Here is a 23,149-nt window from a genome sequence, read left to right as displayed (position 1 = left end):
ACAACATTCATCATCCAAGGGTTCAGCCACTGATGCTTCCATGGGAATCTTGCGTGATCTGGGCAAGCATCAGTGCACAGCCCCACAGTCATGTTCAGGCACTAAATGGTTCCTAGCTTTGTGCGTGTTTGTTCGGCTTTGATTTTGGCCCTTCTCCATCTCAGTCCTGCAAGTGTGCAATAAATTAATACTTCCAGCATGCACTGTGAAAATAAGTGAATAAGCATTCAAGAGGTAGTCTATATGGCAACAAGAACCATCATGATACAGACATGTAAGGTAGCCATAATCCTAATCAGATAAACAACTGCTTAAGGCAAACGCCTCCCTCTCCTCCACAACTTTTGAAGACATAGCCATGCATGATCATCTGTGCTTTTCCTATATTAAAATTCTTTAAATACTTAATTTCTTCACCTTAACTTTTACAGAAAACAAGAAGTTAGCACAAAAAGGTAGCAATCGTCATCTATTCTGCATGCCCATTTTAGCCATCGCAGAAGCTTTTGCTTCCTTTGGAAATTCAAAAACTAAGCACTCTAGAATTACATGCTGCATCAAGTAAAAATAAAAATACCACAACAGAGGAAGTATGCAACTCGCTTATTTTTTCATTTGAATGAATCACATTGGAGACCCACAGTGGAAATGGTTTTGCTGCAGATTTAAAGCAAAAGCTGTTTTTCCGATGGAGTTCTTCACTATGAGGGTGGTGAGGTACTGCAGCAGGCTGCCCAGAGAAGCTGTGGATGCCCCATCCCTGGAAGTGTTCAAGGAAGGCTGGGTGGGGCTTTGAGCAACCTGGTCTCGTGGAAGGTGTCTCTGCTCGTGGCAGGGGGGTTGGAACCAGATGACCTTTAAGGTCCCTTCCAACCCAAACCATTCTGTGATTCTGTGATTGTATTATTACTAAGTTATTTAATACTTTCTTCATGTAAACTTGAAGAGCCACTGTTACACTTCTAGACATTTTATGTGAAGTCAGTGCTTTTATTCCCTAGATACTTTAACTCTTTCCAACTTTTTTTGCGCACGTAATGCAAATGAAATTCAAAACTGCAGCTTTCAATCACATAGGTTTTTGAATGTGACAGTCTAACACTAAAATTGGTACCTGAATGCAGTCTAGTGGAATGTAAAATACATTGTTTTTAATGGATTCACTGGAAAAAACCCTAAAACCACTATGATCAATTCATTCAAATTATTATTAATCAAGTAAAGGATTTGGCTAGATTGTTAGAATAGCAGTAGAAGAGAACTATCACAGACTTAGGTAAGAATATACCATTAAGGAAAAGCTTTGTTTGTGTTCAGTAAGTTTTGCAAAAGACCGTAACACATCTCTTCTGACAGTAGGAGCATTTTCCTTCATTCCTACCAAGTTCAGCCAAAATTTTGCTAATATTAAACTTCAAATAGTGCTATAGCACCAGACATTTTAATTAACTACTTATTTGTTCCAAATAATTTGGCGGAGAGTGAACAGAGCTCATTTTAAAAGGAGCTAAGATTATCATGTGCAAGAAGAAATAGAGTCCCTCATTAAAGAAGAATTAGTAGGTCACTGTAAATAACATCTGCACACTTACTGTAAATCATTTTGGTGACAGAAGGTGCTGCCATGCAGTCTGATCAACATTACCAATGAAGCACAGCCAATTATTTTGATATGTTTGTATGACAGATTGCTGTTATTATTCAACATTAGGATGTTTGATGTAGTTGCATAGGGCTGCCATCCCCCAAACTTCTTGTTTTGTACTCTCAAAAAAGCATCTTTGCAAAAGTTAAATTGAGGTGAGAAACAGGGATGAGGGGTTTCTTTCACTTGCATCACGTAACGTTCAACTTCAAGCCACATCTTCTCTTGACTTCTAGCAATCTGTAACTCTTCTTGAAATCTGTACAAATTATCTTGTGCCATACCTTCAGTACCTTCCATCATCACCAGTATCTGCAACCAGAACTCAACTAACATGTATACTTTGCATGATGCAACGCTGAACCAAGCTTCCTCCTCCTGCGGAGCTGGAATAACTAAGAACAAGATTTCCCTTTGCTTCAGGAAAATATGCCATTTTCTCCAAGATTTTTGAGCTGACACAGCACAGTTGCTTTATCTACAGATCATCGCAAAGGGGCCACAGTAATTCCAGTCACGTTCTGTCACTGCTGTTAGGCCAACACTGGTGTAAGGTGCAGAGCTCCTAGTCCAGGGGACAGGTGACGTCCACAATCCTTGAAAGACCCTCTTAGACTTGAGGGCCAAACAACTATACTTCAAGGGATTCAGCTGTTTCTTTCTGAAGACATGTAAGATTAGAAATAATGTATATAAAATAAAGAATTTGGGCAGCAATAAGCAGACAATAGAAACATACACCAGAAGACATTGCTGACCTGACTGTCCCAGGGCTGGCAAAGCAGGGGACATACCTGTGAAATTGGGAAGGCAGTAAGAGAGTCCCAAACACTACAGCCAGATTTGCATCATTTCATGTTCTTCCTCCATTTCATTTTTCATGGTATCTCATATGCTTTGAGTAAATAATGAATTATTGCCCTCAGATAATTATTTTTAGGTACCACATTCATCTCAGTGGGAGTCCTACAAGCACTGCCAACCACCGCCAATCACTGTTGTGAACAGCCCATCTCAGAGAAGGCTGATGTGCTGCCTGCTTCTCTTATCCAATTTTCTTTTCTTTAAAAGCAGTGCACCTAATAGCTATTTAATACTGAGCCCCTCTATCACCTTGAAAATCTCCAGTGACTCGAACAGAAGTTAATGATCTGAGAGGATATTCCTGCTGCACCACCCAGCTCTCACTTTTTCCTCTTCCATTCCAAATATTCAATTATTTCATTTCCAATGTTTCAACTCACTAATCACTTTCCTAGATTTCTAGCTCAGAAGCAGAAATAAAGACAGTATAAAATGCAAATTGTGAGGAAAGTAGCAACCCATTGCTCCCACCGGTGGCCTTTTCCTATTCACTAGTGACGCATTCCTGTTCTTCATAATTTAGTTTCTCTGCCCAAAACTTTTGGTCAGAAAGCTGCTTCAGACAGGATACACTGTGTCGGTACCTCCACCCTCCAGCCAAGCCATGGCAAAGGCCAGCCCCTTTGTAGGACAACCACATTTCAAAGCAAAACAAAACATCACCGCAATGAAAGCCATACTCTGCCCTGGCTTGCAGTCCCTCCAGCTACCTTTCCGAATTCCCCGCGTTGGCCCCTCCTGGCCTGACAAGCAGCCAGGGAACCTGGGGTTCCCATCACCAGCCTGCTCTGTCACCAACAGCAGGAGAGCCACTCTTCATAGAGTCACAGAATGGTTTGGGTTGGAAGGGACCTTTAAAGATCATCTAGTCCAACCCCCCTGCAATGAGCAGGGACATCCTCCCGCTCAGCTCTGAAACGAGCCCATGTTTTTAACACTCGTAAGACGTCTCCAACCTCTGGCTTCACATTATCAGGAGAAACAACTGGATGGAGGAGACTGAGGCAGATGCTGATTAGTACAGTATGCAACCTGTACATCACAGTACAAGGAGGAGGAAATGGAAGAACACGTACAGACACCCATACCCTACCTAACCCCTGAGGATCTCCCTCACTCAGTTTTTCCTAGTGACTGTGAAAGGAGACGAATGCGTGAATCAACTCTCAAGCAGTACTGAATGATGCAAACCCACAACCTGCGGAAACAATACAGAGAATTGTTTCAATTCTTGTCAAGGCGAGAGTCCTTGACCAGTTTTTGAAAACCTCTGACAAGGCACCTTGTGTTGGAGGGAAAACAGACCCTTCACCTAAATGGGGAGCACAGCCCCCCCCTGGAATGGCTCTTTTCAGAACAGATTGGGGGATGGGGGCAGAGGCAGGGAAGAGAGCAGCCTAAACATATGGGGCTCACAGGTACCGTGACATCACAAATGATTGTAAAAGCATCATACATTTGACTTCTAGATTAAGTGCGGGGATGTACAATGAAATCAATAAAGCAAAAGGGACAAGGGAAACAAAGTATTCAGAAATACATGGGCATGGATCAATGAGTTAATAAATTGGCCTAGCAATGTTGGACAAAGGTTCCTTGCAAGGCATCCCTGATAAGCTGAAATTGCTAGTGATAATCTGTATTACCCCATTTCCTGTAACTGTGCCTTATCCCTAAACTAACACCTTCCCTTCCTCTGTTATTGATTTATCTTGGGCCATCCTTCTTCTGTACAGAGATGCAAAATTGCACTGACAGGATTAAATCAAGCACCTGCTTTTAAGTAAGCTATTAGTAAAACTCTAGGGAGGCAGGGGGGCAGGGAGAATAAACACCATCTATTTGATTGTACTACAAGAGTAGCTTTTCTTGCTCAGTAGTATGCTTACAGAGATGGCTTTTTCAGCTGAAAAATGAATCACAGCAGACTTTATTACTTCCCATACTACAAAACGATAAAGATGACTAGTGGAATAATTACATTATGCTATAATTACACATAGTAACCAATTGTCAAGGGCATGCCAATGCTCTGGAAGTACTTTGAATTCTAAACATTCTGTGTATTTCTCAGGCAGTTGTTAAGGGTTTTCCTGTATTGATGATTCCCAGCCTACGACCTATAAACACACGACAAGTGAAACCAAAGTGCACAAGCAGTGCTCCCTCCGTGCCAGCTCTGTGCAGAATTGCTGCAGACCCCTTTGCATTATGTTCTCAGGCTCAGGAGCACTGCAGGTCATGCTGCCGACACGCTCAGGTCAATCAGGATAAAGACATCCCAGGGAACACCTCATCAAGTTGGCCTCAAGTTGGCAACAAAGCCCATGCTGGCAGGGGAGGCCGGGAAGAAGAGAAAGGAGAGAAGACAAGGAACCATTACTAGTGACTTTGAGGAAATTTAGCCAGAAGCACTAAGCTTGACAGCCTGCAGTACAACCAGAAACCAGAGACGTCAGACAGACAATTGGTTCTGGAACCAGCATGGCAATGAAACGTTATATTTGATTGGGCAGAAATAATAATAATAATAAATAAATAATAATAATAATAATAATAATAATAATAATAATAATAATAATAATAATAATAATATAATCATCATCATCATAATCATCAAGATTTCTTTCATTGTCTCTCTTATCCTCCCTATGACTCTATAATCATGTCCCGTCTTAGTTGAGGAAAATGCATTCCCTCTTTTTGCACTGTATTTCTACAGTACGTAGCAAAAGGGTAACATAAATAAATAGCAATAAAATATCAATCACAGCTGCAGGCCTGTAACCCACTCCATAACCACAAACTGGACATTTGATGTGGAAGCTGCTTGATATAGAAGGACACAAGAGAGAGCAGATAAAAATCTGCATCTGTCTACAGCGAAGATGCATCTCTACTTCACTTAATTTCGAGTACAGTCCTTTCAGGATACTCATACCGACTAATCAGATGAACGTATCTGTAGACTGTCCTGTATGATGGATTGTCTGAATTTCTTACCTAAAATTTGCATGAAACATGGTGTCTGGTTTGTCTGGAGGTCAAACAGGAGATTTGATCTGAAAATTTTGTTTGCACTTTTTGTAGTTCAAAGGCACAGAGGTTTGAAGTTCCACTGAAAAGCACACATTCACTGTAGTAGTCGCTCCTCTGGATTAGTAAATCTAGTTAAGTGAAAAGCGAACTACAGCTCTGCAAGTATGAAGATTCTTATTTTCCATGAAAAATCCAGTGTTACGCCTTACAATGCACATACCAGCAGTTAGAAAAATGCAGGTCAATTAATTAGAAAAAAAAATTCATACACTTTAACATATTGTTAGTTTATTGAATATTTGAAAAACAGTGCCTAAGATCTGAATCTATGAATCAGATATATGTTGATGTAAACATTTAGGACATATGCTTTTGCTCTATGAGTTCTAGCTTTTGCTGTATTCTTTAAAAATCACCAAGAGGTCTATCAGATTTGGGGGAAAAATTCCTGGAACAGTATTTGTGGCAATAATCAACTTAATTTTCCAATACTGAAAAAGGAATGTTGGTATCAACATTCTAATTAGACCCATTCTCATCCTACATTATTTAACAAGATTTAATCTATCAATTGTCAAATTAACCAATAAAGTCATTAAAATGAAATACAAGCTCTCTCCGCAACAGATGCAAATCACATCAGGTCGTAGTAAACTGGCTATTAAAAACATGTAGAAGAAAAATAACCCAATGATTGCAAAATCCAGTTTTGCTTCTAGGCTGTTTATTACTGCAGATTTAAAAAAGTTTAAAAAACAAACAAACAAAACAATCACCTGCACTATTTAGGTTTAATGATTAGAATTACAACTTGAAAACCATATGCTGGGATTCTGTTCTTTAGAGTCAAGCTGGTTTCACCAAGGTCACAGAAGCATCTAAACTGATGATCCAAAAAAGAAAACAAAAAATTACCTTCTAAAAGAAAGGCTCTTTCTCAGTAGGTCGTCACTACCAGCTCAACCCAGGAAACAGTTTTGTTGTTATTCTTAAATGATATGACACACTTACCCTCCCAGACATCTCTGTCTAAACATGCTTTTATTCAGATTATTAATTTTATACATCTTTTTAGTTTTCTAGAAAATGGCAAATGATGCCTCTCATTCCCCACATTATCAGTTTTTGGTGGTTTTCCTGTTTTTTTTTAAATCAAGGCACTTTCAGATGGAAATTGGAATCAAATTAAAATGCACACAACCACCATTTCACATTTTTAAAAGCAACGAAAGATTTTCATTAAAATCTAGGACAGGTAGGATTGCCCTGTCTCATCAAATTCAATCCAGTGCTGCCACAGGAAACATGCCATTAAATACTTCCCATAAACTTTCTAGCATCCATTTTAAAATCACTCAGGCTTTTTCGTCCCCAGCTACAATCTCCTGGAAGACTCGTTCCTCCAATGGGTAACAGCACACTTCTAATTTGCAGCTTGATTTTATTCGAACAGATCTTAAATCAATATCATTTTTTTATCTTCTCCAACCCTAGTGTTTAGCCCCTTTATATATTTATTTCACTTTAATTTCATTTGGCTCAACAAGACAAGCTCTTTTAGCCTTTTCTTGTAAAACAGGCTGTTGACCCCCCCCTGCTCATTTGAGCAGGCATTTTTTGAGCCTGCTTCAGGCTCGGGTTCATGTTTTTTGGAGATGGGTTATCGGAGCTGCACATGGTATCCAGGGGCAGCATCAAAACCTTCTACAGTGGCACTAAAAGAGATCCTGCTGCTGGCTGTGAATCCTTCCTTCATCAGGGGGTCATCTTTGCTCCTGCTGCTGCTATATTGCGAAGGGAGTACACACATCTCCAGCGTCATTAAGACTATATCGTCTCCTGCGCATGCAATTCTGAGCCTGAGCTGTGATACTTGGAAATTGAGTCTCCTGACTCTGCTTTTATGTCCAAACTAAGATGCTAACAGGAGGGTTCGCAGTGTGTAGCTGTCACCTTCTGATAACAACAGTGATTTTCACTTCCATGTGCTCCTTCCCATTAGCTAGTGTGCTTTTCCCCAATTTCTACTCTGTCCTCTTTCCCGAAAACTTAAGACAGGTATCGTTTTGCCAAGGAGTGTAGTAAGACGCTGATCTTCAATAACCATACTGTCCTCATGGCTCAGTTTGACCACTTCATCTTTCTGCATTTTCTAGGTAGCTAAAGTACCCATTGCTGCACATGGAACTCACAGAAGGGAGCTCTCACTCACTTGCACATTCTAACGTTTGAAACAGTGTTTTTGCTGATCAGCCCTCTTTCCTCGTCCTGCCCTCCTCCTCTTGCACGCTTCACAGTTATTCTTAGTTTCCTTTCTGAGTTCGCGTGGTTATATTTGAAGTCTTTCTTCTCTATCTTTCACCTCTTGTTTACAAACCAGTTCCAGGCAGAAGTTCTTTAAGACAAAAGAGGTGGAAATCTGCCTTCTCTTCATTTAGTGCATAAGCTCCTATACAGATGGCCTTCTGTTCTCAAATTTGTCGAGGCCTTCCCCTTCTGAAATAGTTACATAAGATTTATTAAAAAAAACAAAACAACAAACCAAAACTGAAGTAGAGCACAGACCTCACAGACTTTTTGTTCATCTCCACAGTTCACAAGTCAACTTCTGATCATTCTACTCAAAGTCATTTTTGGCCCCCAAATTTACCAGAAGATGTTGTACTGTCTACCAGAACAACACTGAAAATACCACAACTTCTCATTTTTTCAGAGACTGTATGTGGAAAAATTATCTGCCATCCACCCAGGTATACCTGGGTTTTACCATTTAAATAGCATTTTTCCCCCCCATGCCCAAAAACATGAGCCCAAATCAGCTGGTTTTGTTTGTAGTTCATCATAAACATATGAAGTTATTTCACATTAACCCTTATTTTTTATTCCTACTGTTCCTGATCAGTGCATGCCTTGTAGTATTTCTATTCAATCCTTGCCTGCCACTTCTCCATATTTCTGGTAAAGCTGTAAAAATCTGTTTGCATACTAATAACAATTATTTTAGTTCTTCTGTTTTGCCACCAAGGTGGTTCTACATCAGTCGAAGCAGCATTTCAGTTACTCCTTGCTGACCTTATCCAATTTTCTACCTGGGTTGCGTATGTTGTCCAACTACTGCTCCAATCCCCATTAAATCATACTTCCCTCTGTTCCACACTGTAACCCCCAGTTGTGTCTTTATCCTCTACTAAATAAAGCAATCTTATATGCTACGGAGACATAAATAAGCTTATCTAACCACATTTTGCATTTAAAAGTGAACTGATTTACTGGACACACGCGGTTGAACTCAGTAGCTAGCGATAATATTGATCGTTTCTCATCACCAAGCCCTTCCGCGCTTTATGAATAGTACTTATCATCTCATACCTCATTTTTATTCATACACTGAAAGAAAAAATAAACAATTCTACTTTTTTCACACCTAAGCATTGAACTGAAGTCAAATGACTACAATAAAATAATAATAATAATAAAAACAATCTCTGACTCTACAGTAGACCCCTATCAAAAGCTTCTTTAGCTTACTCTAGCTCCAAGCTAGTAATGTGGCCAGTTCTGTCTGTTTCCCTTAAACTTTCAGCCATTCATATTTTAAAAAAATTTCTTTATTTACTTTGAATGATTTTGAACTAAACTGAGGAATTTATTAACAAAGTGCCACATTTTTCATTTTAATTAGGTCTACTTTTCAAGAGAAATGTATGAATTTAGTGAAATATATATCCTGTGTTTTTATCTTTCAAATCAGTTTTGTTTGTTTGTTTGTTTTAAATTTGTGATAGTAATACAAAAGGTAGCTGCTAAATACTTATTAACCACTGAAAGGTATGTAGAGGACACTGTATGTTTCTAAAACAGATACTCACAGAAGCACCTGACAAGCAGACTTCAAAAACTGTATTATCTATCTGCCAACAGAACAACTGGAAGAGACCTCCTGTCTCATCACGCTTGCTGCCTGCACTCCTAGGTAACTACATCCTAAAAACCCTTCCACTGAATCATCAAAGACCAAAGATGGGGTCCCTGCGCTCAGGCACATAATTTGGGGCTGAAATGACTGGGATTGCATAGCCTCATGAATCAGTATCACTTTCAAGGGCAGGCGACCATTTAGAAAGCATGCCCGTGTACTGTCCGACACATTTTTACACAAATACATGTAATTAATGCATTTTTGAAGCTGCAGTTTCAAAGCCTGCCTCTCCCATCATGTTTTAATTCAGATTTTTGGGGCCTACTTTAATGCTTTTACTTCATTCATAACTCAGATAAAACTCCCAGCAAGAAAGGCTTAGGTGCAGTCATTTTAAACTAGTGAATCATTGGAAGTAGGGAGGAAAAAAAACATAGGAGAGTGGGATGGCTTGCAGTGGGAAGAAATAAATGATCTATTGACAGATAACAAGATAGGAAGGCATTGTCCCTTATATTACCTTCTGCGCAATTTCTTTGAAAGTGAATTTAACTGAAGGAGAGACAGTGTAAACACCAGTAAGATGATTTAGATACAGTTCATCTTTACAAAATTTTCCAGTATTTATCAAACCATATCAGATTTACCCTAGCCCTTCAAAGCATCTTGAGTTTGCCACAAAAAGTACATCACATAAGTGATAAATAGTGCTCTCTAAGGAACCTTAAACGTCTTACATTATTTCCTTCCCGAATCTAACCACTCGTTGTACATTGGTGCCTCTCTCCTGCTCCACCGCTCTCCTTCTGCCACAGGGAATTCGGAGCTATTCCACAACATCTATAAGCTGTCAATCCATACCTACATTTTTCACACTATATAGAATCAAGTTCAAAGAAAACTTGTCAAAAAACGTCAAATGCAATTATTCCTTTCCCATATCACTTTCTTTCTCTACCTATGCATCTACTTGCACTTCAGGTCTGCAAGGCATTTAGGCATAGCGTTGACACAAAAAACATTACACAGGGCTGTCCTGTATTCTGCACAGGAGGGCACAATCACAGGAGAATCACTGACTATCACTCTACATGCCGTGTAATTTCTATTTCCTCTAAGATTTCTAAGAAGATGTCCCTGTTCAAAATTCTGAAAGCCTCACCATTTGTCACGGTCTTAAATAAGCTGAAAAGTTTGCAAATTCATCGGTTCCCTCCCTTTATGAACTCTAAGAGACGAACTGAGCTATTATCATGGCTTTTGGCCTTCTCGCTGCGGATGGTTGCCTTGGGGAGGACCCATCCTGAACATGCTGTCGCAATCAGCAGAACTGCCATCGAGTCGGACGGGAACAGCACTTCACACCAGGACACCGGCCGGCCATGCCTCCCGCAGACCTGCTGCACGGCGTTACACTTTCTTTGGAAGCCTGGTGCCAAGGACTACAATCAACGCTTTATCACAGACTCCAGTCGATTGGAACAAACCAGCTATTTTTGATGAAAAAGTGTTCTAAAAGACTTTCCAGTGAAGCAAGAAGCTTGTTTTACATTTAAGGCACAGATTTGACTCGTACTTAATTTAAGGCACTGAACCTCTGAGGGTTCGCAGCTAGTAGGGTACTCTTCTACAGATGCGGAGCAAAGCAGAAAGAAACTGAGTCTGGCCACAGCCGGCTATTTGCATTGCTGAGGCACATTCATTCAGACCACATGAAATTCCATAGAAATGGTAAAATTGGAGGGGAGGGCTGTCTCCTTTGGCTGGACTGTTTCTAACTCTTCCTGGACCATGGGAACGGCCTTGTGGCAGCTGCACGCTACCCATCAGCCCGGGGCTGCAAACCACGACCAGGGCAGTACACTGAGGGTGGCACAAGGACTGAAGCACGTAGAGCAGTTTAAACTCGGTGATTAAAGGCAGGATACGCGCTTGGATCCATAACTGCCTGGGGTGAGGAGGAGTCGGCTTGTCCAAACACTCAACAAATTGCAAATAACGTTTGAAAACTTCTCCACTCCCCTCTCCAAGATCAAGCCAAACGTATTTTAAATACAAGCCCTGGAGCATACGCGAGTTGATTCTGTTGCTGTTGACAAAAAAAAAAAAATAATCCCTTGCAACGCCCTGCCTCTCAGACCAAAGCACACTTGCTCAAGGTCTGGTGGGTGCAAAGCTCTTTTGGAACAGTAATGGAACTTTCAACATGGAAAAAACCTTCAAGGAGTTTCAGACCCCCTCCACCCTCCCTTCCGTTTTATCCCATCAGCGGGAGAATAAAATGGGAGTTGAACTGTAACATTCCCAGTTTCCCGCCAGCACATGCCCCACTTCCAGTCTGGGATGAGCTCAAGATATTGAGAACATAACCTTGTGGAAGAAAAGATTTCTTTGAATAGCTCTAGAGACCTTCCCCCACATTCAGCTGTGCCAGCAACTGTTGATGCCTGATCAGAAATGCACCTCTGCAGGTATGTTGGGTATCGATGAGTACATTTATTTGCTCCATCACGTTCTGATGCCTGAGCGTGCTCCACTACCGTCCCTGTTAAAATTTCCACTAGGAAATGTATCGTAAAGTCCCAAGAAACACACTCATGTTTGATCTGAAGAGAGAATGGATTCAGTCCCCCCAGTGAGCACTATTATCCCATCAAATTGCCTAGGCAAAGGCTGACATTTTACCTGTCAGAAGTATTTTTGAGGTAGGATCCAAATAAGTCTCCAGTGGATGCAGGGAAAGGGGATAGGACACAAAGACCATTACAAGGCGTTATTCCTTCCCTCTGTCCACAGCAATTTGCTTAGTACAAACCCAGTGCTAGAAGTACAGGAATCCCAGCCGGCACAGTAATATCCAGCACAATTATTAGTCTGTTGCAAGCCCTGAGATGCCTCTATAGGCAGGTTTCCAATTTTGACTTCTTCCTACAAATCACATTTCAATAGTGATTAAAATATAAAGTATCTAAACCACTGAAGTATAGTGGCTATATTTCACTATATGTTGAAACTGTAGATGGTGAACAAAACAAATGGAAGACTTTACTTGCATACTGGTACGTCAAAGACTCTGGCTTTTAAATGCCAGAAAAAAAAATGGAGCTGGGTCACAATAAGCAATTATACCCCATGGTTAATCCCTGCTCTGTTCTCTAAAGGTGTTCTCCTGCTGCTGAGCTTAAAAGGAGGAAGGTCTTTTCAGCTCTCAAAAGAAGGCTCCTCTTGAAGGCTACATGTTTATCAATTAAATGAAAATATGGTAATGTTAACTAGCCACTTACGGTAAATTGCCAATTCCTTACTTGAAGGGTTATTATCAATTAAGTACAAAGTAAATACTCACTAAATTACTTGTTTCAATTGGATTAACAGTTGCTTAGACACATTATATATTACAGCAGGAGCTCCTGCAGAATTTGGACAAAACAGTCTTAACACCTGTAAATTTACTGTAAATACATTCCAGGTTCCATTGTAGTTACTTATGTTTTAAGCTCCCGGTATGATTTTCTATTCTTCACCTGATGAAACTCTCACCAAAGCTTGGTCCAGGATGGAATAAACATAGGTCCTCCTATTTTAACTTCAAACAAAAAAAACATTTGAAAACAGTAAAAAAAACCACAAAACAAACCCAACCACCCTGCATTCATTCCTAATAAACTGAAAATCTTACTTTTAGATTAGAAAAATACGGTTTCCATGCGTGTGTGCTTATCTTATCAGAGTCACTTCTTCACAGCTGCAAAAAATGACAGCAGAACTAATTTGCTGATGTGTCAGGGAAATTTTTCTATTTCTATCCAGTTCTCTTTCCTACCCTCTGCTGATGTTACCTCTATTCTTCTCTCTTGAAATGCTTACCTCTTTCTAACTTTTTAAAGAGTCTCTGCCTTTTTCTCAGTTTCCGTTCCTCATTTTCCTTTCCCCTGACAGTTCGTTTTTCTCTCTTAACTCATTTCATCACATAGGGGACTGTTCCCATTTCTAATTATGCCTCCAAATCTATTTGACTTAAGGAACTTTTATTATTTTTTAATCAAAGACCATCACATCTTCTTCAAATGAAGGAATCCAACAGCACACCAGAACACAAACTAACTCACACTGGTCCTGAGGCTCACCAGATTTCAGCCGAGCTTCCTGCACAGTCAGCTCGTCACGCCTTCATCCAGCCCCTCTTTGCTGGGCTCCACTGAGCACTCAAGGAAAACAGCAGAATTGAAACAGAAAAACAGAGCTTCAAATGCTTACTGATGACAGTGAAAACAGCAAGAGCCCAAAAGAATATTACAGTCAGGAAATACAGGACAGAAAAATAAAAGGAGAAGGTACCACAAAAGGTAAGTATGAGAAATACTCCAATTTGCAGAGCCTTCCCCACCCAGCTGTAGTTAAAGCTGCCAGAACCTGAGTTCTTTCATTCCCCTCCACCCCACCCCCCAGTAACGGTATTTCTCTGCCATTAATGGTATTCTTTCAAAAATTACATCTTAAGTTAAATTTCCTCCTGGTATACGTGAATGCAACTTTTATCATCTTGCACTATTTCTGAGTGCAGCTATAAAAACATACCTTGTATTTTGCATGTTTTTGACCAAATTAAAATTCAGTAAGCAAAAATAACCATCTATGCTCCAAAAGCTGCACTTGAATTTTCCTGTTGGACTCCACCTCTGTCTTTGTTCATCTCAAAACTCCAAATAACCTTACACATCCGTGATCAAGTTAATTAATACAGGCAAGTACAAATTTGTCAGCTTTACCTCATCCTTTGTTTCACTGACAAGCTACAAAAGCATTTAACTTTTCTACCTGAGTAACACACATCATTTTCTCTTTCTTTTCCATTTGGAGGCTTGTAGAGCACTCATCTATCTGCATAAACAAAGCCAGACCAAATCTAACCTTCTTGCATCTGGATTGTCAACCTTGAGGTTTTGTAATTGTATTGCTGTAAGGGAAGTGTAAGCACCGTGAGGGCAACATTATGGTAAGTAAAGATGTGGTAGCCCTGGATCACATATCACAATTTATTGTGCCTTTTTAAGTTCATAGTTGTGTCAAAGGTGAAGAAGCGAAGTTTATGGTGGCCTTGGTGAATCTGCTTCTGGAGTTTGGAGGTTAGGGAGAATGATCCTGCGTAGCCCACGCGCTCCTTTTAAAGCAAGGGAATGCACTCACCAAAATGCTCGCCACAGGTCGCTGAAAGCGTGTCAGAAACATTCCTCCTCCTCTTCTCCAGCCCACCAGCAAACCTTCCTACTTTGAAATGAGCAACAGACTGCATCTTTTCACTCTGAAAATGAGAGCTGCCTGCTCTTTGACAAGATGCACAACAGAATCATTTGCAGAGGCTGCAAAGCTTCTTCTTAAAATACTTAAAAACTGTAGCATCAGGATCTTGATGATCTTTGTCTTGGTTAATGATCAAGTTTGTGTTCCTGTTGTTGGCCAGAGTTGTGCTTTGGCTAACTATTGGGCTTCTGCACAACAGAATCAAGCTTACAAATCCCACAGAGCATTTGGGCTGAACTTGAATTTGCAGCAGCATTTGATGAGCCGCGAGGTTGTGGGTTCTGCAGCTTCATTGGCAACTGTTCTAATTAGCAGTCCATAGGCACGGGCACTGAGCCTTGTGCTCCAGGAACAATTTTCTCTTAAATTCTCTAAAAAGAAAAGATGGATGTATAAATCCCACTTACATCTAAAAAGACCTATCATCTGAGTCTTCAACCAGTAGTACCATATTAAAGCTGTCTCTTTTGTGTGAAGAGGCTTAATCACAAAATAACTCTGTTCAATTTCCTTCTCCAGATTAAGCTGTCATTGTTTAAAACACCTTTTTTGTTCCTTTCACTGGAAATGAAGTTAATTCAATACATTTCTATTTTTTAAACTTTTCTGTTATTTTCTCCATCACAGGCTGACATACCAGAGTAATGACTTCTTTCAGAGATTAACACCAGATTAAATTTTTTAAAACTCTTGGAAGTAACTCAAACGTCTACTGCAATATAGATTCTACCCTCACCCCTCCTCAGGCCATAACCAATGAAAGGGAGAAATAAATCTCATACTGCAACATAATATTAAACTGAAATTGGATGCAAGACTAAAATACCACCAGCATCATTTTTGTTATATGGTGCACTGTTTTCTTGCATACTCGACTGTCAGGCAGTTGAGCTTCAGCTAAGGCACTGGTGAGAAGGAAGAAAAAAACTCGTAACCTGCGAACTGTCATTTCAAACCCAAGCAAAAGAAAGACAAACCACCTCTAATAAAAGTTTGATCTCTTAATTTCTATATACTGTCTCCCAAAGCTACATAACAAGCAGAAAAATACTGCAAAGGAAAATAAGAGTAGCACTTTTTTTAAGGAATGAGAACTTGGTCAAATTGCATTCTCTATTCTACTGGATAAATTAGGGCCTGACTCAGGTCCTAATAAACGTACACAGTGACTCCCAATGACCTCAAAACTCACTGAATCTCAGTGATATTATATTGATCTTACAACACAAGTAGGACTTAGCTGTTTCTTCAGGTTTGAAGAGAGTGATGTGCAACTCCAGCAGATAACACAAAGGACACACATTACTTAAAAAGATGCAGGGCTGTATAACTGAATTTGTTTGGGGTTTTGGTTTTTTTGTTTGTTTGGTTTTTTCCCCACAGATCTCATTTGCATTTAGCAGATACATTGTCTTCTGGAAACTGCTGCCTTGGTGAAAGCATAAAGAGTGATATTAAGAACTGGAAAGAGATTTCTCTTGGTTTTGTTTTTCATCACCACATAAGAACAGCATTGCACAAGCCCAGAGTCCTGAAATCCTTCGCTTTCCAGAAGACTCTTTTCAACAGAACCTTCCCAGCCATTATACGTATATTAACTCAGCAGGACACAGAACTTCTGTACAGGCTGTACATAATTTTAGGCCGTAAGTTTGACGGCATATGCAATATCCCATTGGTTTAGCTGTGCACACACACACCCCTACGTACCCACAGAAATGCTGGGCACAATCACACAGATACAATCAGAACGGGAGTGAAAAGGTGGTTGAAGTATGTTCATCCACTGCTTATCGCAATACAAAAATTCAGGAGAATCAAACATGACTATCAAAAGCCAAGCTGAAAACCAAAATAAAATCCAAAAGACAGATATTCTCCCCAGTAAACATTTAAACTGGGGAACATATTGCCACAGGTTTTTTGTGGATACTTGCACAGTCTAATCTACGGAGCTCGAATAAAAGTGTGTAGACTAATTTTGGGAAAAAAATAAGTCAATCTATGAAGTGATTAAACACAGAGATACCACCTCTGACTTAGGAAATCTTTAGGCCTTATATTGCTGGAAGATGAAAAAGTGTATCAAAGCAGCATCACTGTGCATGCATATGCTTTCAAAGGTATTCTGTACTGGCCCAGCAGAGACCAGACACTGGCTGAATGAACTCCTGGTCCAACCTAGTGTGACTGTCTGTCACGTTCACCTTTACAAAAGTGCCACCGAGCACAGTCTCTCGTACAAATTTATGACATTTCTGGAACATGATGATATTACTTTCGTTTGGCAAGAATAAGAAATCCACATAACCCAAATCACCCGTGCAACTCACTTGGAAACATGATCTTGACAAGACCTCCGACATACTATTCTTTATGAAAGCTCTCCTTGAATGATTACATGACTAAGACATACAGAAGGCTTCCAGTCCAAAAGCCTAAATGGCATATACAGTCATATAGTTTGAACTATTAATAACAGGACAATCCCAGCCCTACAAATCATTTTAACTTGATGAATCTCTATCTATATAAATACACCGAGGCTCTTTCAATGAATGTACACCAGTAGAAAACAATTAGAACGTATAACTTAATTATAAGTCCAGGCGGCACTGGGCACCCTCAACACGTCAGAAGCTGAACTGAGGTAGGCACAGCACTTTTTACAGTTGTCCGGGATGTCTTCAGCAGGACACACAAAACGAGGGATTGCTTGAAAGCTGAAGTGGTGACTGTCGAGTAGGAGCAGCCTGCTCAACAGCAAGACTGAACCGTTTCAGATCCGCCCGCACAACTTTTACAGCTCCTTCTGAAACCTTAAAACCTCTCACAAAGGAATCGGGCCCTAAAATGAACTGTGTTTTCTTAGAAAACTGTTCACTTCAACAAGAACGCTTTATAATGAGTCAAACTTCTTAATATTTAATGTCTCATCCTGTATTAAAAATTAGTTTTAGAAAAAACACTAACATTTAGGGATAAAAGGTAAATTAAAATAGTCACAGAAAAACTCAATGGTGTTTATGTATTTAAAGTATAATAATATAACTGAGGGAAATCAATTATCATTGTGATTTCCCCAAATTATTAAAAATTTTGGCCTTAGAAAGCAAGCAGGGAATATGACTAAAAAAATGCAATTTAGCAAGAAAGTTTAGAAATTAGAGAGATGTACAGGCACTACTTCATTGCTACAAATACATTTTGTAAATCTAATTATAGGTGCATCATCATAGAACAAAAAGATGATACCCACACCATACCTATCAAGCTTTTCTACAGCCCTGATATAACCATTAAACCTTGGAAATGTAATAGAAAAAGGAGAGGGAAATTGCTACAGCTGCAGGACTGGCTGCAAAAATAATCAGCTCCATGGGGCTTAAAAAGAAAAGAGAGTAGGAAAAACAGTGGACTTGTAAATAAGTTCACAGCATTTAATTACAGATCTGAATCAGAGCCTACTAAGTCTACAGAAGCCTTTTAAAGCACGTAAAGTTTGCTTAGTGGAAAAGCCAAACCAGATTTTTAACAAATAGCATAATCTGGATTTCAAAGGGCACTGGATTCAACCTTCTGCTTCTAGGCGTAAGTACAGATTTGGTATAATTTTAGACAATGTCTTTGGTCTCAAAACTTCAGAAACTGAGCCTTGTTTGAGGCATAACAATGCAAACGACTGCTTTAACTTCAAAGTAATGTTTAAAAGGTTTCAGTAATAGAAATATTCAGCTAAAGCAAGAAACAGATGAAACTGCAGTGACAGAAATATCACCACAAGCCCTTCCTGCTTTGTGCAGCATCATTTCCGATGCACTTCAGACTATAAAGAGAAAGACTGCCAGTGCATCTGTTATGGGATCATATGAACATGCATAGTTCTCATGGGAGTACAAAAACGCTTCCCAATATCCGTTTTAACAATGACAGAAAATACACAGAATAAAGAATATTGAATTGTTATTCTTTATCCTTCATTTATAGCGCAATGTGATTTAAAAAGGAAAATTTAAACATGATGTTCCATTTCCAGTTGTGGTGCAGTTTTGTGCAGTTTTAACATTATTTAACTCTTTAAGAAATGGAGGAAATCATCAGTAATTTTTTAATATAAAGAATAAAAGACTACAAGTACCTACTTGACAAGCCAATGAGGCAAAATCAAGACTGCAGAAAAGAAAAAGTAAAGCCGAATAACCTATGACGCATGCTTACTTATTCTCTCCCAAAAGCCTAACGTACCTAACCCGTCACTTACGCATCCCACTCATAAGTCTATTACGTGATTGCTTTCCAATACAACTGAAAAAAAAGCACTTTTGCCTTTAGATCGCTTCACTAACATGAAGTTACGTTAGCATGCCACAACTAACAGAGGTAAAATGGATTTATTTGCTTCACAATTATGAACTTTATTTAAATGACGTTCCCCGACACAGTGGCAATCATCTTCCTTAAGGGAAAATGGAAACACATGTCATGTAATCCTTGCTCAACTAAAAACATCAGAGGAATTGGCTTAAAGACATCCCTTCCAGTAAAACCCTTTGGCTTCAGGAATCTGTATGCCATATTTGCTGTAACGGCATATATCTGCTCTTGCTTTCATCATTTAAATGAAGTAGAAAACCTTGAGAGTCTAGTAGCAACATCCTGGCACGAAGCTGGTGTGATGGAGGAGTCAGGCCTGTCATTGTTTCGTGATGATGACACAACCGCTTACAGACAACGCTTTACAGAACCATAATTAGTTTCACGCACCAAATTCAGTACTCCCCCTTGTTACTCAGCACTACACTAGGCCGTCTTTGACACAAACACTTGTAAATGAGTATGTTTTGTAACTCAATAATTAACATCCATAAGCTTAACTATGAAAAAGTAACTCCTCCTAACCAGTGGCATGCTATCTTCAGATAGATAAAAGAAGTCATGAGGAATTCATTTCTCAATTGGGTAGCTTTAAACAAAAAAAAAAAAAAAAAAAAGGAACTCACTCGCACTCTGGTGTAAATGTAATACCTAACACAACTATAAAACGTGTATAAAACCACAGGCAGACTTACCTTCAGCTTCATAAACACAAAGGGGGGAAAAAAAAAATCACTTTAATTCCTGGTATAAATTACATCATTGCAATTGAAATACCAAAGGAACCTTCAGCACCACTTGCCCATCACTGGAAGACAACTCTACAGCAACCAAGACAGACTTAAGGGATAGAAAAGTTGGCGTGACTTTTCACTGTACATCATACTTCAAGGCAGATGGAGCGCAGAGGGTGAATACCCCACAGCGCTTAGTGCTTGCTTCACTTTCCTTCATATTCACTTCATGCATGTGATAGCTCCTCCTTTCTGCTGGCCATAATGAATTACTCGGTTATACGTGTACAAAGGAACGGAAACGGGGAGGCGCTTCCTTGCAGGTCACAGCAATGTTACAGCCAGACAGCAGAGCTCTTGACTTACCCCACGGAAGTGCCTTCAAAAAGCGTCACCTTCCCTTTGTGCGACATTTGGGAATAAGTTACATCAGGTATACATGGAAAAAAGCAGGGGGCATCAAGACACGAAAATCTACACTACAGTATAAAATACTCTACATTGAAAGTGTGAGTTTTGATGGATCTAAAGCTACAGCTACAGTGTAAGTCATTACTAACCCTGGCCTGGCAGCAGCTCAAGACAGGTGCATGTGACCGGGAAAATTCTGGCAGGACAGTCCGCTGCCTGGCAGAATGGGAAAGGTAGCCTGGCAGTAAATGGGAGCGGAAGCGTTAGGAATGCCGACAGAATATTCTTGTTATTTTGTGAAGAACACCTAATGCCCTGAAAAAGTTTACCTAGAGACACATTTCAAAGGAAGAAGAAATATTCAGTTCTCCGAACTTAACATGCTCAGCTTCAGAGAAGTCCAGCTTATTAATGAAATTGTTGGTAGTAACCTGGGCAAATGAAACTGGAATGATATCACATGACAAATGTATGTGCTTTCAGGTAACTCTGTGTGATAAGAATGGTTCAGGCTTTCCACTTGAGCAAGAGTGATTACTTGGAAGCAAGACTGGGGAAGGGGAAGGCTGTAGGAGCATGCCAATGTCAAAGTAATTGACCACAAACATAAAAAGCTACCACGGGAAAGGGCTTTTTCTTTGTGCAGGGAAATACTGATCATTTAGTTAGCAGGTAGAATTCCTGTGGATTCTCAGTCGCTTGCTCACTGAAAATGGCAACAACACATCAGTCTAAGATGCACTACAACAATTCTTCCATTTTTCCTTTCACAATCATCAACAACAGATAAAAGAGAATGTTTGAAACAATATACTATCTAATGGTAACAGCTTCCCCCGTCTCTGGGTGAAATCTGCATGCAGGTGAGGGAGTGCTTGGGTGAGGGAGGAAGGACAGCATGGGAAACAACCCTAACTCACAATGTGACGCTGTACTTCCCTCAAGCCAATGGTGCTACACCAGTCTGCCCACCTGAAGTTCTCTCGCCGCCTGTTTTAAGCAGCCCTAACCTATCACCATCACATACAACATTTCCAAATGACAGTGACTTTGGAAACTGCCCGGACTACAGAGGGTGCTTTACTGGACAAGGTACATTACAAGAAACGAAGCACACACCTCTTTTCAAATGCTGTGGTTTATTACATTTTTTGCTCAAGACACCCACCCAGTATTTACCATTCTAATTTCCTGACCACAGAGGTTTAATTTAAAAATGCAAAAAGTTATTTTTCCTACCATGTACACCCAAACTTAAAATCCTAAAGTCAAACTGCTTTTTCCTCAGTCATGTATGAGAACCCCAGGCAAGGATTTTGCAGGCTAGATTACGCTCTTCATTACACCTTTACAACCGTGATGAAATACCGCTTCCTTTACGCTCTATCACAGCCCAGCACTTGCGTGGGTGTCTGAACTCTGTATGAAGCAGAATGCTTCACTACGCTTTCATAGAGAAGATGTAAACTGCACATCAACACTCAGCTACAATGGAGCTGACAAAAGGCATGCTACGGCCAGAAAAGCAATCCCCGTGAAAAAGTTTAATATCAGTTTAGCTTAGCTTATCCCTTTCCATATCCTACTGTATTCTTCCCCCTCCTCCCTCTTCCATCTCCTCTCTCTCTGTTGAAAATTCCTTAACTCACATTCTTTGGTAGGTCTCATCTACCTACCAACATGCAGTTTACGTAAGCATTAATACCGATGTCCATGCCAAGCAGAGCAGTGCATTTTGCGATTTCCCCGTTTACTCACAGATCATGAATTTCCAGTCTGTAATGAATAGCATTAATCCAAAGCTTTTTATTTTATTTTCACTTCCCCAGCTGTAACCTAAAGATTTCCGAGCATTTTTCTTGAGCTGTTCTCCCAAGATGGACAGCCATCACACACTTCTCCCTTCTAACCAATGAGGCAGAACATGGAAAAAACCACACAGTGCTCAGAGAGGGACTAAAACCCAGTCCTACACACTCCTCCAGCCCTCCCCTCACAGTTTGAAACCTTTTGTTCTAATCATTTGATCCCGAGTCCATCAGGGAAGATTTTAGGCAAATTTCAGCCTCACACATTGACTTAGCAGCAGACGTATCACAGACCTGTAAGTCCCCTAGTTCACAAGGATCAAACACTCACTGCTCTTGCAAGTACAGCCTGCTGCAAAAGCAAGCTGGTGCACTGAGGCGAACTCTGAATTTGCAGAAACCTGCTGTCCAAGATGTGAGGGTAAAGCACTGCGCTCAGCACAAAAGCTTATACAGGTAGGCAGGCAGGCGAAGCGTTAAATGCCAAATAGTCAGCTAAAGGCAGAACTTTCAGCCCTGAGACCTAAGAAATGTGAGTTTACATTTATGTTGCTCACTGGAAATGCAGTGGCTACACTGGGAATAAATTAATGTATGCAGGAATTTGTCCAAACACCCATTAAGGAGGGCACTCCACTAGCGAAGCACAGAAGTAGTTGGGGCATAATTCAATGCTTCGGTGGGTGATGAAAGAAACAGATGTCCCCATCTGCGGCTTCCCGCTACAAAGGTAAAGTTGTATCATGCAAAAATCACACAGAGAAACTCTCTCTAGAAAGTCTGTGGGTGCCAGCCACGTGGGAATCACGGGAGGTTAATCTCTACTGCTCTGTATCTCACTGAGGAAAAGAAGTCACAGATTTTTTCAGGAAGTTTTATCCTGGTTTCTAGTTGCTATAATCCCCAGCAACGTACCATCTATTTCTTGAGCTGGTGCCATGAAACTGCACCCTACGCAGGACTCGGGCAGTACCGCACCTCCCGTGTTTACTTTAAGCATCAATACAGTGCTGGGCAGAGCGCAACATCTGAGCTTGTAAGGTGCTTCACAACT

At 40.2% G+C, this 23,149-nt stretch overlaps 1 protein-coding gene across 12 annotated transcripts in view; it reads right to left on the bottom strand.

The window, feature by feature from the left end:
* Nucleotides 1-23,149, bottom strand: part of TPK1 (thiamin pyrophosphokinase 1) — a 306,307-nt gene that overhangs the window by 140,694 nt on the left and 142,464 nt on the right. The window lies entirely within an intron of this gene.

The sequence above is a fragment of the Nipponia nippon genome, unplaced genomic scaffold (assembly GCF_047370975.1).
Source record: "Nipponia nippon isolate SJK-2023a ecotype South Korea unplaced genomic scaffold, ASM4737097v1 scaffold_1, whole genome shotgun sequence".
In the NCBI taxonomy this organism is placed as follows: Eukaryota; Metazoa; Chordata; class Aves; order Pelecaniformes; family Threskiornithidae; genus Nipponia; species Nipponia nippon.
The sequence above is the reverse complement of the archived record's forward strand: the minus strand, read 5'-3'. Positions and strand labels throughout refer to the sequence as shown.